The following is a 17,924-nucleotide window of genomic DNA, read 5'->3' on the forward strand; positions in this document are numbered from 1 at the left end:
CTTAAGTGTCATTTAACGATATTTTTCTAAACTTTAAAGTAAGAAACCTTGTTTCTGTATTACAGAAAGAAAAAAAAAATTCATTTTAAAATCTATCGCCTTTGTTTTCCCTTTCATCACCATTTTACTGTATTTTCCAACTGAACAATTGCTATCTCAATCATTTCACTGCAATGTGGCCACCAATTAGTTACTCACGTAATAATAGATACCTCATTATGTTTTTGGTTTATGCGGTTGATAATAATTGATAATGAAAGGGTAGGATATCAATTTATCTTGTATCTTTTTCACTTTTCGCTCTCACCTCCTAAATGGCACTTTTGTTTGCATTTGAGTTTGTTCTACAAATTGACTCAATTATCAAATTAATTAAATGCTATTCTTTGATGTTGCTGGTCCATGACCTGTTTAAGCTACTGTTAATTATTTTACGCCTCATATTAAATCTGTCCTCGGTCTACCTTCTTCCAGAGAAATTAATGCCAGCCCACAGTGTACTCATATCCATAATACTCCAGCTCATTAATATTTCATGTAAATTTTTACTGCATCTGTGTAAAATATTTTTGGGATCTGTACATTTAATGTTTATAACAGTTCTTCAGAAAGAAGTGAACTGCCTTTTAACTTGCTGCAATTTTTCTGGTAAAATATCTTCTCAAAACTATTGAGAGGGAAGGAGTTTCAGGATTTAGTCTAGGTAATGCCGAAGAAATGTTGATTATAATTTCATATCAGGATAATGTGTAATTTGGAGAGGAATGTACAGATGAATGTTCCCACATGCTTGAAATTTTTATACTTTATGGTGGTAAAGGTCAGTAGCCTTCATGAATAGCTACTGGGTATTTGGTGGTTGGTATAGGTAGTGCGATCACTCAAGTCCATTAAGACGTTCTCCTAAGGGTGGGTCTTCAGATGGCTGCAGAGGACCCATACACTTTGGTGCACTGCAGACACTATTAAGTGGTAGCTGTGGTTAGTAGTTGGGGCTTTTGGGTTGTTCATTCTCTCCTTTCTCAGCTGCTCCTTGTTTTCTGTGGCAAAGCGGAGCTCACTCTCACATAGCGCAGCTCTCTCTTCAACAGATTTCCTCCAGGCACATCTATCGAGTGCAGTGTCCTCCTGGTTTTTAGATGTAGTGTTGAATTTCTTTGGGCTGAAGTTGATGTTTTTTTTTTGAAGCGTTTCGTTGCCCGCCAGCTACTCACTGACCGTACTTCAACTGGGAGTAAAGGATCTGTTTGGGGAGATGTGAGTTCGGCATCCAGTGGCATGACCCTGGTGTTGGTGTTGCTTTATCGTGGTGGAAAAGCTGTTTATGTTGGCCTCCTCCAGTACGCCGCTGTTAGTGAGTCTGTCCTCCCAGTTGTCCTTCAGAATCTTTTGTCGGGTTCTTTGGTGGTATTGTTCCAGGGCTGTCAGGTGTCTACTGTAGGTGGTCCAGCAGACAAGTTGAAGGAGAATCCTAAAGGATTCTAGAGATATGTTAAGAGCAAAAGGGGAAAAATTGGTCCACTGGAAGGCCAGTATGGTAATCCATGTGTGGAACCAAAACAGATCAGAGAGATCTTAATATATATTTTGCATTTGTATTTACTCAGGAGACTGACACAGTGTCTGTAAAAGTGAAGTAAAGTGACATCAATTTCATGTGCAGATTACAGAGGAGGAGCTATTTGCTATCCTGAGGCAAGTCGGGATGGATAAATCCCCAGGGCCTAACAAGGTATTCCTTCAGACATTACAGGAGGCAAGTGCAGAAACTGCTGATTTTTAAATCATCCTTAATGACAGGAGAGGTACCAGAGGATTGGAGGACAGCCAATGTTGTTCCACTGTTTAAAAAAGGCTCTAAACATAAACCAGGAAATAACACGCTCGTGAGTCTGGCATCAGATCTGGAAAAGTTATTGAAAGGTTTTTTTTTTGTAATTTTTTTATTGAAGTTCATCATCAAACAAACATTTCCATAAGATGTATTTCAGACATTGTACATACATATCATATAATCATATATATCACAAATCTCCACGAAGTATTTATCTGAGGTACACACTTATAGAAAAGAGTAGAAAGAAAAAACGAGCAAAAGGAAAGAACTATGTACAAGTAGGGAGTGATCTCTTTTTTTACAACAGATTCATTGATTTGTGAGAATAAAATAAAATCAGGCCTATGAGGCATTATGTAGTTAAACCATTTTTCCCAGTATGAATCAAATTGTTCCAAATGGGTTAAAATTTTGTGACATTTGATTGGATTTAATAGCCCATTGACATTAAAAGAAATGAATTTTACCTTGTCCTTAGCCATCTGTATTTATGTCAATGTATCATTGAAATTAGAATAAAACTTAATCGATCTACTCCCTGAACAAATAAGAACAAAGAAACGCAAATAATAACAAAAATGGCAACGAACGTGTAATTCCAAGGCTGAGGTCTCTAGTTGATGACCCTGCGTTGAGCTAGAGGAAATGTCTAGCTGTGAGGGATAACCCCTCCTACTTGTGAGTTGAGGGCCCCCATTGCAGTATTCATAAAAGTCAGTGAACAAATCTATTACACAGAAAACATTTCTCTGTGACTCGTATATATATATATATATATATATACATACATACATACACACACACACACACACACACACACACACACACACACACACTACACGCATACACATATATGCACACATATATATTCTCATTTTGGTGGGGAAAAAGGAGTAAGTGAGCGAATAAAGAATAACAACTAAGTAATATAAAATCCACATTATAATAAGCATTTCTCTAGATGGGTATATCTCCGTGTACTTTTGCTTCCGTTTAGCTTCTCAACATTTTTAAAGTTAGCCAAACCTCATGGTTCTTCTGAAGGGGGTGAGGACTGTCTTTGGGAAACTCCCGGTCTCTTCCTGATATATTTCTCTCGGCCTCCTCCCATCTCTTGCCTTCTCGATTCTCGCACTATTTCCTAAGCGGAGCGGGATAATTCCTCAGTCAGGCTTTCCCTCGTTTTGGTCACGCTGACGGGCAACCCTCTGGTCTTCATGTCTGTAGTCGCCTCTTCCACTGTCTGGTACAACCGCGTCCCGTTGTCATAAAACACTTGAAGTTTAGCAGGATACTTTTTTTGCTTTAGTACTCGCTTTACTTCAGAGTATTCTTTGAGTTTCTGCAGGACCGCGGGGGGGGGGGGTAATCTTGGTCGAAATATATTAATTTATCATTGAAAAACACTCTCTTCTTACCCCAGGCCCTTCGTAGAATCTCCGCCTTGGTGCTGTACCGAAGGAATTTAATTATTTATTGAGCGTGGCTTTCTATTCTGGATAGGTTTTGGGATTTACGCGCGGTGGGCTCTTTCGACTATCAGCTTCATAGCTGAGGGAAGATTCAGCACGTCCCGCAGTAGCTTTCCGACAAACTCAGTCATAGTCGAGCCCTCCGCTCCTTTGGGAACGTTGTAGATTCTGATATTTTTCCACCGTGATCTTCCCTCCAGGCCAAGCAGTTTACCTTCTTGGTGATGTACTATTTTTATTGTCTTACTCAGTATCCGTTCCACGTTTTGAACGCGATCTTCCACCTTTTCAATTCGAGTCTCTGCCACCGCTATTTTTTGATTGACACTGGTGAGCTCTGACTTAATATCATGGAGCTGCTGCTTTATTTCTTTCTGGAACTCCATTATTTCTTTCAGGATTTTTAAGATATTTGCCGCTTCGCCTGAACGAGGCTCAGCGTCTGCCTCGCTAGCTCGCGGTCAGGTAGGAGAGCCACTCGTTGCACTCCTCTTGGCCGCAGGCTCCACAGTGTTGCTTTTTTTTATTTCCATTCCTTTTCCCCATTCTTGCCCCTCTTTTCAGTTCAAATTTTTTTTGAAAAATATTATATTTGATGGGATAACGGGGCTTAATATGCATTTTTCCGAAGGAGCTGGTGACTTAAGCTGCCATTCTCGACGATGACATTACCGGAACCTCTATTGAAAGGTATTCTAAGGGTCCGGATACATAAGTATTTGGATAGACATGGACTGATTAAGGATAGTCAGCATGGCCTTGTGCATGGGAGGTCAGGTCAAACCAATCTTATAGAACTTCTCAAGGAACTTACCAGGAAAGTGTACGAAAGCAAGGCTGTGGATATGGTCTACATGGATTTTAGCAAGGCATTTGACAAAGTCCTGCATGGGAGGTTGGTCAAAAAGGTTCAGCTGCTTGGCATTCAAGATGAGGTAGTAAATTGGATTAGACATTGGCTTTGTGAGAGAAGCCAAAGAGTGGTAGTAGATGGCTGCCTCTCTGACTGGAGGCCTGTGACTAGTGGTGTGCCGCAGGAATCAGTGCTGGGTCCTTTGTTGTTTGTCATCTGTATCATTAATCTTGATAATAATGTGGTCAACTGGATCAGCAAATTTATGGATGACACCAAGACTGGGGGTGTAGTGGACAGAGAGGAAGGCTATCATGGGTTGCAGAGGGATCTGCATCAGCTGGAAAAATGAGCTAAAAAAAAATGACAGATGGAATTTAATGCAGACAAGTGCGAGGTTTTGCACTTTTGTAGGACCAACCAGGGTAGGTCTTACGCTATGAATGGTAGGGCACTCAGGAGTGGTAGAATAAAGGGCTCTGGGAATACAGGTCCATAGTTCATTGGAAGTGGCATCACAAGTGGATAGGGTCTTAAAGAAAGCTTTTGGCACATTGGCCTTCCTAAATCAATGTATTGAGTACAGATGTTATGTTGAAGTTGTGTAAGACATCAGTGAGGCTTACTTTGGAGTATTGTGTGCTGGTCACCTACCTACAGGTAGGATGTAAGCAAGGTTGAAAAATTTCAGAGAAAATCTACAAGGATGTTGCTGTGTCTAGAGGACCTGAGTTATAATGAAAGTTTGAATAGGTTTGGACTGTATTCCTTAGAATGTAGAAGACTAAGAGGAGATTTGATATACAAGTTTGAGGGGTATAGATAGGGTTAATGCAAGGAGGCTTTTTCCACTGAAGTTGGGTGGGACAACAACCAGAGGTCATGGGTTAAGGGTGAAAGGTGAGAAGTTTGAGGGGAACATGAGGGGAAACTTCTTCACTCAGAGGGTTGTGAGAGTGTAAAATAAGCTGCCAGCACAAGTGGTGCATGCAAGCTTGTTTTAAATGTTTAAGAGAAGTTTGAATAGGTTCGTGGTTGATAGGAGTATGGAGAGCCATGGTCCTGGTGCAAGTTGATGGAAGTAGGCAGTTTAAATGGGTTCAGCATGGACTAGATGGGCTGAAGGGCCTGATTCTGTGCTGTATTTCTCCACGACTCCAGGAAGGATGACTACACTATTGACCAAAAATTTTGTTTGAACCTGCAAGTCACAGTCTTCAAATACTCTTTTCCTTAATCTTGCTTAGGAACCATTTGCACTGCTCAGGCAATGGTTGATTTGAGTCGTTCTCTGCTCTTGAGAAGAAAATGTTGCCAAGGTAGGGAAAGTGTACTACATTTACAAGGACAATCTATCGTCAACTTTTATGGTGAGCTGGATAACTGGCTGGTTGGACAGTCACTGGAATAGGGCCTGTGTCTTTCTTTTATATTCAAAACAAGATCCAGGACTCTATATCAAGTCAAGTCACTTTTTATTGTCATTTTGACTATATCTGCTGGTACAGTACACAGAAAAAATGAGACAACGTTTTCAGGACCATGGTGCCTTGGGAAGAACATTCAGGACATATTGGAGCTCTTCTTCAGAGTGTTTTCATCCATTTATTGAAGCTCCGTGCCAGAGGTGGTGCTGACCTTGTCCTTGGCCTTGAACCAGTTGAGGCCGAAGAACCTGTTGTCCATTCTATACACAATTGGGATTCCCTGTGGCAGGTCTTAGTCAATGAGGTGAAGGATGTCAGCAATAAATACAGCAAATAGGGTGGGTGCAATGATGCAGCCCTGCTTTACTCCTGTCTTGACAGTGAAGGGTTCGGATTCATAGAAACATAGAAAACCTACAGCACAATACAGGCCCTTCAGCCCACAATGCTGTGTCAAACATGTACTTACTTTAGAAATTATCTCGGGTTACCCATAGCCCTCTATTTTTCTGAGCTCCATGCACCTATCCAGGAGTCTCTTAAAAGATCCTATCGTATTCGCCTCCACCACAGTCACCGGCAGTCCATTCCATGCACTCACCACTCTCTGTGTGTAAAAAAAAGAAACAAAACTTACTTGACAGCCCCTCTGTATCTACTTTGAAGCACCTTAAAACTATGCCCTCTGGTGCTAGCCATTTCAGCCCTGGGAAAGAGCCTCTGACTATCCACACAATCACTGCCTCTCATCATCTTATACACCTCTATCGCTCCAAGGAGAAAAGGCCAAGTTCACTCAACCTATTCTCATAAGGTATTCTCCCCAATCCAGGCAACATCCTTGAAAATCTCCTTTACACCCTTTCTATCAGCATCACTATTGCTGAGTACTGTGGCTGACATGCCATCATGCAGTTGCCTCAGTATTCATAAATTTTTGTCAGGACAGCCATGTCTTGATGCTATAAGCCAGAGAGCTTAGACCAGAAGACATAGGAGCAGAATTAGGCCATTCAGCCAATCGAGTCTTCTCTGCCATTCCATCATGGCAGATCCTGGATCTCACTCAACCCCACACACCTGCCTTCTCATCATATCCGTTGATGCCCTGACCAATCAGGAAACTATAGGTTCTGCTTCAAATATATCCACAGACTTGGCCTCCACCACAGACTGTGGCAGAGCAATCTACAGATTCATTGCTCTCGGGCTAAAAAAAATTCCTTCTTACCTCTGGTTTAAAAGGTCACTTCCTCAATCTTGAAGCTATGCCCTCTAGTTCTAGATACCACCACAAGAAACATCCTCTCCACATCCACCCTATATAGTCCTTTCAACATTTGGTAGGTTTCAATGAGATTCCCCCACGTATTCTTCTAAATCCCAGTGAGTACAGGCCCAAAGCTGCCAAAAGCTGCTTATATGTTAACTCCTTCATTCCTGGAATCATCCTCATGAACCTCCTCCAATGACAACACATCCTTTCTGAGACATGGGGCCCAAAATTGTTGACAATACCCCAACTCCGGCCTGTCTGGTGTCTTATAAAGCCTCAGCATTATCTCTTTGCTTTTATGTCCTAATCCCCTGGAAATAAATGACAACATTGCATTTGCCTTCTTTACCAGATTCAACCTGTAAATTAACCTTCTGGGAGTCTTGCACGAGGGCTCCTGAGTCCCTGTGCACCTCTGATGTTTGAATTTTCTCCCCATTTAGATAGTCTGCACTATTGGTCCTTTTACCAAAATGCATTATCATACATTTCGCAACACTGTATTCCATCTGCCACTTTTTTGTCCATTCTTCCAATTTTGTCTAAGTCCTACTGCAATAGCATTGCTTCCTCAGCACTACCTACCCCTCCACCTAGCTTTGAATCATCTGCAAACTTTGCCACAAAACCATCAATTCCATTATCTAAATCACTGACAAACAATGTGAAAAGTAGCGGTCCCAATACTGACCCCTAAGGAACACCACTAGTCACTGGCAGCCAACCAGAGAAGGCCCCATTTATTCCACTTACTGCCTCCTGCCTGTCAGCCATTCCGCTATCCATGCTAGTATCTTTCCTGTAACGTCATAGGATTTTATCTTGTTAAACAGCCTTGTGTGGCAGCTTATCAAATGCCTTCTGAATATCTGTGTAAATGACATTCACTGCCTCTCCTTTGTCCACCCTGCTGGTTACTTCTTCAAAGAACTTTAACGGATTTGTCAAGATTTCCTTTTACAGAAACTATGCTGACTTTGACTTATTTTATCATCACTCTCCAAGTAGCCCGAAACCTCATCCTTAATAATAGACTCCAACACTTTCCTGACCTTGCCTTCCTTCCTTCTCAAAGAGTGAAGTGACATTTGCAATCTTACAGTCCTCCGGGACCATGCTAGATTCAAGCTTGGTGGTCAAATGCCCATATCAAATCTAAGAAAGCCAAGTACTGGGGCTCCATTTGTTCATGGTAGTTTCCCTGTAATTGGCGTGCCATGCTGTGAAGATCATGTCTGCGGTACCTCCAGATGGGTGGAAACCATACTGTGATTCAGGGGTTACTTCAGATAGTGGAGGGAGTGGGTTGATAAGGATGTGTGCAAACACTTTGCCTGATGTTGACAAGAGGGAGTTGCTTCTGTAATTGTCACAATCTGCCTTGCCTTCCTTCTTGAATATGGTCACTGATAGGGCATCCCTGAGCTCCGAGGACAGTTGTTCTTTTTCCCAGACCTTCAGAAGCAAGGAATGTATGTAGTGTGTGAGTGATGGACCACCTTCCTTGAGGATCTTTGCTGGGATCCCATCAGGACCAGTGGTTTGTTGTTTTTCAGGCTCCTGATGGAATCATGGACCTCCTTCATACTGGGAAGTTTCCCTATGTCTTCTCTCACAGGTCTCTGGAGGATTTGGTTAGGAACCTTTGTTTCAGCAATGCTGTCACAAGTAAGAAGTTTTTGAAAGCGCTCTCCATCAATTGCTGATATCCTTCCTGTACTTTAGCAAGTTCTTCCCATCCTTTGAGTGCGTGGGGTTTAATCTGAAGTAACTCAGACCATAGACTGCTGTGGTAGTACCGAAGAAGCCTCTTGTGTCACTAGAAACTGCCATTCTCTGGATTATCAGGGCTTCTCAGTCAACCAATAATTCTCCCTCACCCTGCACTGGACAGTGGCCTTGGCTGTGGAGCAAGCTTCGCTTTTGGCCTTGCTGTCAATGTCATTCGGCCAGGCATAAAAGGCTTTCCTACTCTTGGAGATAAGTTCTATCTCCATGTCAATTTTATCATACCAGTCCTGAGGTTTTCTGGACTAGTAGCCAAGAATGTTTTTGCAGGTATGAAGAATGATGGATTTAGGCAGCCCCCAGTGTTTTTTGATATCCTATAGATATTCCTGTTGGAGGTTTTCCCCAAACAAGGCCTGAAGGTGCTGTTGGATGGCAATGTCAAGCAGCCTCTTGAGCTTTAGTTTTGGCCTGGGCCACTTCTAATGAACCCTCCTCTTTTTCATGATCTGATGGACAATGACATTGTCAATGAGATGCTACTGTTTAGAACAGGGGTGCTGCCAAGATGCCTTGAATTTGTTTTTCTTTCAGAAGAGAGTATTCATAATGATAAGATGTGCTCAACGTATAGAGCGAGAAGTAGTACTCCATTTGACTTGATGCTGCTAATGCCTTCCTTTCCTTTGGTACTCTTCCTAAGGCTGAAGTCCTGACCAAACTTGCATTGAAGTACCCTAAGGAACTCCTGGGGTATATTTGGCTGGTTTGCGTCTAGGCAAATGAAGAACACTCATATTCATATGCGTCTAGATTTGGTACATAATTGCTAATGAAAGTTGCCATCTGGTTATTGGTAACTTCCAAATGGATCGTTGTGAGACATTCACTGATCCCCATGGGAAGTCCAGAGAATTGGCTGACAAGCTGGTTCTTTATTGCAAACCCAACACCATGGATCTTGTGCTGGTAAGCTGCCTTCCATTTCCAAAACAAGACATAATCACTCTCCTCCTCCCTCAGTTGCTCCTTGCCTGCTAGATTGGTTTCAGAAAAGGCAGCCAGGTCAATCTGTGTCTGTCAGCCACTGACTGCAGTGTCTCAACTACCACTGGGGTTAGGTTGGACATCTGTTTTTCTTTGACTGGCATAGACATAATGAGCATAATAGCTTTTTTCGGGGCCATAAATATTCTAAGAATCTTTATGGAACAGCAATCTAAAGTTCTCTATAGTTAATGCAGAGTAGATAAATCAAAAGTTCTCCATAACAAGCAACACAAAGATTGTAGAATTAGACTGTATTTGGAGATCTGTGAAAAGTTTTCATTGTCAAACGACAAGAAGGACGTGGTAGCACCAGAGAGAGTGCAGAAAAGATTCACCATAAGACCTAGGAACAGAATTGGGCCATTCACCCCAATGAGTCCGCTTCACTGTTCCATCATAGCAAATTTATTATCCCTCTCAACCTCATTCTCCTGCCTTCTCCCCATAATCTTTGAGGACCTGTTAATAAAGAACCTTTCAACCCCACCTTAAATACACCCAATGGCTTAGTCTGTACATCCTTCTGTAGCAAAGAATGCCACATCACCCTCTAGCTAAAGAAATTTTTCCTCATCTCTGTTCTAAATGGACATCCCTCAATACTGAGGCTATGACTTCTGGTCCGAGACTCCATTATTAAAGGAAACATTGTCTCCACATGCACTCCATCAGACCATTCAATATTCGATAGTTTTCAGTGAGGTCCTCCTCATTCTTCTAAACTCCAGAGAGTGCAGGCCCAGAGTCATCCTCATTTGTTAATCCTTTCATTCCTGGTATCATTCTTGTAAACCTCTTCTGGACTCTATCCAATGCCAACACATCCTTTCTTAGAAAAGGGGCTCTTAGATAAACTGCTCACAATATTCCAAATGTGGTCTGACCAGTGCCTTATAAAGCCTCAGCATTTCATCCTTGATTTTGTATTCCTTGTTTGTTCATTATGTGCCATGGCAAATGACATGGGCGATTATGATCTTTCCATGACCAGAATTGTTCTTGGCAAATTGTCCTACAGAAGTGGTTTGCCAGTGCCTTTCTCTGGGCAGTGTCTTTACAAGACGGGTGGCCCCAGTCATTACCAATACTCTTCAGAGATTGTCTGCCTGGCGTAGTGGTCACATAACCAGGACTTGTAACATGCAGCAGCTGCTCATATGACCATCCATCACTCTCTCCCATTGCTTCAAGTGACCCTGATTGGTGGGCTCAGCAGGTGTTACACTTTGTCCAAGGGTAACCTCCAGGCTAGTGGAAAAAAGGAGAACTTTACACCTCCTTTGCTAGAAATGTATCTCCACCTTGCCACACACTTGTCCTCTCAAAATGAATGCTAACAATGCATTTACCTTCCTTACAATCAACTCAATTTTCAAGTTAACCTTCAGGGAATCCTGTGTGAGGACTCTCAAGTCTTTCTGCACCTCTGATTGTTGAATTTTCTCCCCACTTACAAAATCGTCCACACCTTTATTTCTTCTGCTAGAGTAAATGACCAAGCACTTCCCTACATTATATTCCATCTGCCACTTAGCGCATCCCCCAATCTAGATCCTTCTGTAGACACGCAACTTCCTCAACACTATCTGCCCTTCCACATATCTTTATATCATCCATAGTCATCACTTCTTTCATCCAAATCATTGACATACAATGTGAAGTGGCTCAACATCGACCTCTGCAGCACATCACTAGTCAGCAACAGCCAATGCAGAAAAAACCCCTTTTTTCCTGCTCTTTGCCTCATGCCAGGCAGCCAATCTTCTATCCATTCTAGTCCCTTTCCTGTAATACCATCAACTCTTATTTTGTAGCCTCATGTGCAGTACCTTGTAAAACACCTGCTGAAAATCCAAACAAGCAACATCCACTGACTCTCCTTTGTCTAACCTGCCTGTTATTTCCTCAAAGAATTCCAACAGATTTGTCAGACAAGATTTCCCCTTAAATAAACCATGCTGACTTTGGCTTCCAAGTACTCCGAAACCTCATCCTTAAAAATAGATTCCAACATCTTGCCAACCACTGAAGTCAGTATATTTGGCCTCACTCTAGCAGTAGGCAAGGCTGAGATAGGCCTGTATGAAAATGGAAAGGTGAGTTGAAATGGCATGTAACTCAAAAAAAAACTTGCTTTATTAACAAGGCATTTGCAGTTACATTGAGGAAAGTATTTTATTAATTGGTAAAGCTCGAACGGATTCCGTTTAAGATACTACAATGGCTGTTACTGTTCCTAAGAACATGAACAACCACATGAATAAAGTGACTGTATAGAATGGTTGCCCAAGTTTTTTTGCTCCCCCTACCCCCGCAGTCCCTGTTATCCAGTTTTGTTCCCTTTCCTCCACTGATTCCATATGCCTGTTACTTATCCCCTTAGCCTACTTGATCTCCTATCCCCTCCACTATATGTGCAGGTTAACATTTAGTGATTTGTGAAGTAACGACAGCTAGGTTCCCCTGACCATGAGCTCCTCCCCATCTCTCACTATTTAAAGCATATTCTTCAACTAAAATGTATGACTTCACATTTTTCCACATTATATTCTATCTGCCCTGTTCCTGTCCTTTTATTCCTCTGTCCATTTCATCTGGAACCCTCTCTAGATCATTAACACAGCCTACACTGCCACCTAGCCTTGCATCATTGTACTTATTATTCTTGATCTCATCCCCACCACTGATATATATTGCTCACTCAGGCAGTCTCAGCACTGATCCCCATGGTTCTCTGCAAAATACCTAGGCCCCCAGCTCCAAAACTGACCCTATTGAGTTTTTTAACCAATCCTCAATCCAAACCAATATAATATCCACAATATTAACTGCTCAGTTTCTTTAACTTCTGGAATTTACTCCTCCCACCTCTTTCTCTTTTCCATTCCGCATTCTGGTTATCCTCACACCCCTTCTCACAATATTATCTGCTCAGTTTCTCTAACTTCTGGCATTTACTCCTCCCACCTCTTTCTCTTTTCCATTCCGCATTCTGGTTATCCTCACACCCCTTCTCTTATCCTCACCTGCCCATCACCTCCCTCTGGTTCTTCTCCTCCTTCCCTTTCCTTCATTACCCACTGTCCTCTCCTATTAGATTACTTCTTCAGCCCTTTTTACCTCTTCCACCTATCACCTCTCAGCTTCTCACTTCATCCCCCACCCCCTCCACCCAGTCAAATTCCTCCTCACCCAGTCTCACATACCACCTGCCAACCTGTACTCCTTCCCTCCCCCTTCTTATTCTGTCCTCTTCCTTTTCAGTCCCGATGACGTGTCTCTGCCTGAAACATTGACTGTTTATTCCCCTCCTTAGATGCTGCCTGACTTAATGAGTTCCTCCTGCAACTTGTGTGTGTTGCTTAAGATTTCCAATATCTGTGAAATCTCTTGTGAATATGTGCACTAATTTTGTTGAGCGATGTCTTGCATGGATTCCCTTTGGAAGCTGAAATGCGCCACATCCTATTCCCCTTATCTATTCTGCTTGTTACCACAAAAAAACTCCAGTAGAACGGTCAAATATTATTATTATATTCATTACATTATACTAACTACCCAATCCTACCTCTAGTTATTTTAAATCCTCTACTGTCACATTCTTGATAATAGTCTAGCATTTACCTCACTATTGCTGCCAGATACAATATTCAAACATTAGCTCCAACCTGAACATTAAATCAAAGAAACTGCAGATGCTGGAATTCTGAAATAAAACAGAAAGTGTTTACAATACTTAGCAGGTTTGAGTCCAATTACACCTGTAGGAAAGAAAAACAGCTTCAGGTTGAAGACCCTGAAAATGTTTTAACAAAGGGTCTTCTACCTGAAATATTGACCCTGTTTCTCCTCCCATAGATATGACCTAACTTGCTGAATATTTCCAGATTGTTCTGGACATTAACCTAACTGATTACTGAAAATCCTCTCTAGTCTCCTTCTCTTTTCGTTATTTTAAAGTTACTAATGCAAAGATTAAAGAAAAAGACATGCTGAAGGGTTTCAGACATGAAGCAAAACACTGTTTCGCTTTTCATAGATGCTACCTTATCTGCCGAGCCTTTCAGCTTTTCTGTTTTTATTTCAGACTTGCAGTATTCGAGAACAAGGAATGCCTGAGGTTTAACAATATGAAGTTAATATATTCCATTAAAAGCAGTATCAAAACTTTTAGAAAGAGTAATTCCCTGACTTTCAATAACAGTTTATGCTGAACCATTTAAATAGTCTAGTCCCATCGACCTGCGTCCAGACCACAGCCATCCATAACCCTACTATTCACGTACCTTTCCAAACTTCTCTTAAACGCTGAAATCAAGCTCGCATACACCACTTGTACTGGCACATGTTCCTGATGGTAAACTGTTCGTCTTCAAACAACATTTTAGCTTTTCAAGCCCAGTATATAAAGCTAACCCATAATAGCCTGGAAACCTCTTTGTCTTTATGACTCTTTTTCAGTGAGATAACTCCATGAGGAAGCTTGCAAACAAATATACCAATTCTTTTTGCAGTAAAAACAGTTAAAATTTTGCAGTTAAAATTTTAAAGTAGTTTACTGAAAGGAAATGAAGTTTTGTAACTGTGTCACTCTTTCTTACTGTTAACTCCAGGTAGTACCTGGTAGTTTCGTTTTCTTCATATTTTTGCAGCAGATCAACCCTAAAGCTAGGCACATGCCCATTAGCAGTTAGTTATTGGTTACTAAAAGTTCAAAGTGCAACAGGGCTGGAAATTACTTCTCAAGATTCATTGATATTTGTTCATGTGTCTCACAGAGCAGCAGCTGGAAGGATTTGCTGACGAGGTGATCTTTGTTAGGTTATCCACAACATGGGACAAAGGACAGAGATTGAGACTTTTGGCACAGCCCCAATACACAAGGACTCGATTAGAAACAGAAACTACTCAGCAGATCAGGCAGTCTCTTTGGAGAGATTAAAGGAGTGGCTGGCAGTATTTGGTAATGCTGCCTCAAAATTCCAGAGACTCAGGTTGGTGCTAGTGTAGAACTTGCAATTTCCCCCCACGATAGCCTGGACTTCTGCAAGATGCTTCAGTATCCTCCCTCATCTAATGAGAACATTAATGGCAACTGTAGGTTATCCCTCAGTGTAACACTTAAGTCTTGTGATTTTCGTCCTGTGTCACACACACTATCTTATGCGCTCTATACTCCACGCCAAACTTCGGAACTACCTGTAGGCTCCCATTACCTATATAGGTTCCCCTCTCCCTACTAGTTCTCTCTCTCTCTACTACCCTCCCCTCATCTGAGTCGACCTGCCCTTTACTCCCATTATTACCTTTCTTTCTTGTCCGATTACAGTGATGGCAGCCTTGTGTTCCTGCCGATTTCCCACCAGCAGCTGTCTCCATCTTCACCGCACTTGAGTCATTCTGCATTTTTTCTCCTTCTCTGCTTCTACCTATCACTCACCTTCCCTCCAACCCTACCTGACACCTTGTGCTCATCATCCCTCACTCCCCTTCAGTCCACTTATCACTACCTGTCTTCCCACTCCCCCGTTCCTCTTTATACTGGCCGTCTACTTGCTCTATTCAATTCTGAAGCATGATATTGACTCAAAACGGCAACAATTTTTCCTCACACAGATGCTGCATGAGCTGCTGAGTTCTTTCAGCCATTTGGTTTTTCCAGCATCTGCTTTCTTTGTGAATTTGTTTCCCAAATCCATTACCTTTAGCACAAAACGTCAAGGGAAAAGATGTATAAGAACACCTCCAACTGCAAGAATCCCCTTTGTTTCACACCATTCTCATTTGCAAGGATTTCAATAGTCCATCATTACAACTGGCTCTACGTTATCACCAAAGCTGCACAGATTATGGTCTCCCAGTTAGGAAGCTGAGGATTCAATTGCAGAGGCCCAGGTTCTGTAACTTATCGATCAGGATTGTGGGAATGATGGTATTAAACACTGAACATATAGTCAGTGAACATCATCCTGACATATGTGTTTGTATTTCCAGGTGATCAAGGGCTGTGTGAAGAATCATTGAGATTGCATCTGCTGTAGGGCTATTGTGATGAGAGGCAAATTGCAGTTAATCCAGGTCCTTGCTGAGGCAGAAGTTCAGGGAAGATATTCTCCCTTTTCCTACTGATGTAATTGGTGTCAATACTTACCAAAACTTCTGGCTGCTCACTCTCCCTCTTCAGAATGTCATGGACCCGATCTGAGAGCTCCCTGACCCTGGCACTTGGGAGACATCATACCATCTGGGTATCTCTATTGCATCCACAGAATCTTGTCTACTTCTCTAATTTTAAAATTCCCTGTTGATCTGTAGAAATTTGTTAGTCGTCAGTGACATATCAAGTCTCCTCAAACTCCAAATGAAATTTGCCCATTATTGTGCCTTCTTTGTATTTGCACCAGTATGTTGGGCTTAGGATAGATCTTCAGAGATGTTGTCACCTCGGAACTTGAGACTGCTCACCCTTTCCACTGCTGATCCCTCAATGAGGACTAGTGCGTGTTCCCTCATCTTCCCCTTCCTGAAGTCCACAGTTAATTCCTTGGTCTTATTGAGCTATCTCACTCCTGTATTCCTCCTCGTCACCATCTGAGATTCTGCCAACAATAGTCATGTCTTTGGCAAATTTCTAGGTGGTGTTCGTGCTGTGCTTAGCCACACAGTTGTGAGTGCAGAGAGAGTAGAGCAGTGGGCTAAGCACACATCCTTGAGGTGGGCCATTGTTGACCGTCAGCATGGAGGTGTTATTTCCAATCTGTACTGTCTGTGTTCTCCCAGCAAGGAAGTCAAGGATCCAGTTGCAGAGGGAGGTACAGAGGCCCAGATTTTGGAGAGAGTTGATTAGAACTGAGGGTACAAATGTATTGAACGCTGAGCTGTAATCAATGAACAGCAGCCTGACGTAGGTATTGCTAATGTCCAAGTGATCTGAGGCCGAGTGGAGAGCCAATGAGACTGCATCCACTATAGATCTATTATGGCTGTGGAAGCCATGTACGTATCTATTTGCTGTCTATATTGTGCATTTATTATGGTTTTGGTAATTTATCACGTGGGTCGGGCATGATAGAAGCAAATGAATATAGTAAATGTATTCATGCTTTATCTTAGGTTAGTTTTGTTTAGTTGATGTGGATACAGCCAGGTCCAAGCCTGTGCTCAGGCAGGAGTTGATTCTGGCCATGACAAACCTCTCAAGACAATTCATCATAGCAGATGTAAATGCAACTGGATGCTAGTCATTCAGGCAGCTCACCCTGCTCTTCTTGGACACTGGTATGATGGTCACCCTTTTGAAGCAGATGGGAACCTTCAACTGCAGCAGTGCATCACCCAGGACAGGTCCTCTTCTCATCGCTACCATCAGAGAGGAGGCATAGGAGCCTGAAGACACACACTCAACGTTTTATGAACACCATCAGATTTCTGAATGGGCAATGAACCCATGTATATATCTCATGCTATTTTTTATCTCTTTATGCATTACTTATTTAATTTAATTTTTTTTACATTTATGTCTTTCTTGCAATTTACTATTTTATTACATATTGCAATGTACTGCTGCCACAAATCAACATATTTCACAACACATGCCAGTGAATTTTGACCTGATTCTGATTGTGATACAGTGAGAAAGTGAAGATGTCCTTGAACTCTCCTGCCAGTTGGTTAGCACAGGGTTTCAGCACCCTGCTGGGTACACCATCATGGCCTGATGCCAAGTGAGGGTTCAGTCTCTTGAAAGATGTTCTGACATCGGCCCCTGAGACAAAGAACACTGTATCACTAGATGAAGCAGGGATTCGCACAGATGTAGTTTTATTAGCCTTTCCGTGTATAAAAAACCATTGAATTCATCTGGGAATGAAGCATCACAGCTATTCATGCTGTTGGGTTTCACCTTACAAGAAGTAATGGACTGCAAACCCTGCTAGAGCTGATGTGTATCCAAATCTATCTCACCCTTAAATCAAAATAGTATTTTTGCTCTTAAGATAGCCTTCCACAGGTCATCCCTGGACTTCTTGTTTAGTTCTGGACCACCAGACTTCAACAGACTATGAATTTCCTGGTTCATCTGTGGCTTTTGGTTTGGACATGTCTGGTATGTTCTCCAAAGCACACAGTCATCTACACAAGTCTTCATGAAGTCACTGACAACTGTGGCAGATTCATTCAGATCCGAAGGTGAATCCCTAAACATTGTCCAGTCTACCAACTAAAAGAAGTTCTGTAAGTGCTCTTCTGCCTCCCTTGACCATACCCACTTGGCTCTTGC

At 42.1% G+C, this 17,924-nt stretch overlaps 1 protein-coding gene across 3 annotated transcripts in view; it reads right to left on the reverse strand.

The window, feature by feature from the left end:
• The window catches only part of znf318 (zinc finger protein 318), a 114,161-nt gene that overhangs the window by 82,767 nt on the left and 13,470 nt on the right, over positions 1-17,924 (reverse strand). For all 3 annotated transcript variants that reach the window (XM_059982589.1, XM_059982587.1, XM_059982591.1), the window contains one exon: positions 6,059-6,196. The gene's annotated coding sequence lies outside the window, so the exon portion shown is untranslated. The remainder of the gene's footprint in view (positions 1-6,058; positions 6,197-17,924) is intronic.

This window comes from Hypanus sabinus, chromosome 10, assembly GCF_030144855.1.
Source record: "Hypanus sabinus isolate sHypSab1 chromosome 10, sHypSab1.hap1, whole genome shotgun sequence".
In the NCBI taxonomy this organism is placed as follows: domain Eukaryota; kingdom Metazoa; phylum Chordata; class Chondrichthyes; order Myliobatiformes; family Dasyatidae; genus Hypanus; species Hypanus sabinus.